Source organism: Ornithorhynchus anatinus, unplaced genomic scaffold (assembly GCF_004115215.2).
Source record: "Ornithorhynchus anatinus isolate Pmale09 unplaced genomic scaffold, mOrnAna1.pri.v4 scaffold_80_arrow_ctg1, whole genome shotgun sequence".
NCBI classification, from domain to species: Eukaryota; Metazoa; Chordata; class Mammalia; order Monotremata; family Ornithorhynchidae; genus Ornithorhynchus; species Ornithorhynchus anatinus.
Window position 1 is genome coordinate 1,975,242 of NW_024396936.1, and position 1,663 is coordinate 1,976,904.

At 50.1% G+C, this 1,663-nt stretch overlaps 1 pseudogene; it reads left to right on the plus strand.

Annotated features, from left to right (window-relative positions):
• The first annotated feature begins 467 nt into the window (after positions 1-467).
• LOC114808981 lies at positions 468-568 on the plus strand (annotated as a pseudogene).
• Positions 569-1,663: the final 1,095 nt, after the last annotated feature.

Below are 1,663 nucleotides of genomic sequence, written 5' to 3' on the forward strand. Positions count from 1 at the left end.
GTCTCTTTCATGGGCTCCTCCTACCCCTCCCATCCACTAATGGTAGGGGTTCCTCAAGGGTCAGTCCTTGGCCCTCTTCTGTTCTCCATCTATACTCACTCTCTTGGTGAACTCATTCTTTCTCAAGGTTTCAACTGTCATCTCTACACAGATGAAGCGCAAATCTACAGCTCCTCCCCTGTTCTCTCCCCCTCCCTCCAGGCTCATATCTCCTCCTGCCTCCAGGACATCTCCACCTAGTTGTCTGCCTGCCACCTAAAACTCAACATGTCCAAGACTGAGCTCCTTATCTTCCCTTCCAAACCCTGTCCTCTCCCTGACTTCCCTGTCACTGTGGAGAGCACTACCATCCTTCCTGTCTCACAGGCCCGCAACCTTGGTGTCATCTGTGACTCTGCTCTCTCATTCACCCCACACATCCAATCCGTCACCAAAAGATGCTGGTCTCACCTTCACAATATCACCAAGATCTGTTCGGCAGCACATATACTAAAATTGGAACGATACAGAGATTAGTATGGCCCGGCGCAAGGATGGCATGCAAATTCGTGAAGCATTCCACATTTTTTACTTAGAGCTCACCTCCTTCAAGAGGCCTTCCCGGACTGAGCTTCCCCTTCTCCCTCTGCTCCCTCTGCTCCCCCTCTACCTCCCCTTCACCTCCCCTCAGCTAAACCCTCTTTTCCCGCCTTTCCCTCTGCTCTTCCCACTCTCCCTTCCCCTCCCCTCAGCACTGTGCTCGTTGGCTCATTGTATATATTTTCATTACCCTATTTATTTTGTTAATCAGATGTACATCACCTTGCTTCTATTTATTGCTATTGTTTTTGTCTGTCTGTCTCCCCTGATTAGACTGCAAGCCCGTCAATGGGCAGGGACTGTCTCTATCTGTTGCCGACTTGTACATTCCAAGCGCTTAGTACAATGCTCTGCACATAGTAAGAGCTCAATAAATACTATTGAATGAATGAATCTGCCGTTTCCTCTGCATCCAAACTGCTACCTTGCTGGTAAAATCTCTCATAAAATCCTGACTGGATTATTGCAACAGCCCCCACTCGGATCTTCCATTCATTCATTCAATAGTATTTATTGAGCGCTTACTATGTGCAGAGCACTGTACTAAGCGCTTGGGATGAACAAGTCGGCAACACATAGAGACAGTCCCTGCCGTTTGACGGGCTTACAGTCTAATCGGGGGAGACGGACAGACAAGAACAATGGCACTAAACAGCGTCAAGGGGAAGAACATCTCGTAAAAACAATGGCAACTAAATAGAATCAAGGCGATGTACAATTCATTAACAAAAATAAATAGGGTAACGAAAATATAGACAGTTGAGGCGGACGAGTACAGTGCTGTGGGGATGGGAAGGGAGAGGTGGAGGGGCAGAGGGAAAGGGGAAAATGAGGCTTAGCTGCGGAGAGGTAAAGGGGGGATGGCAGAGGGAGTAGAGGGGGACGAGGAGCTCAGTCTGGGACGCCTCTTGGAGGAGGTGATTTTTAAAGTAAGGTTTTGAAGAGGGAAAGAGAATCAGTTTGGGCGGAGGTGAGGAGGGAGGGCGTTCCACGACCGCGGGAGGACGTGACCCCAGGGGTCGACGGCGGGATAGGCGAGACCGAGGGAACGGTGAGGAGGTGGGCGGCAGAGGAGCAGAGCGTG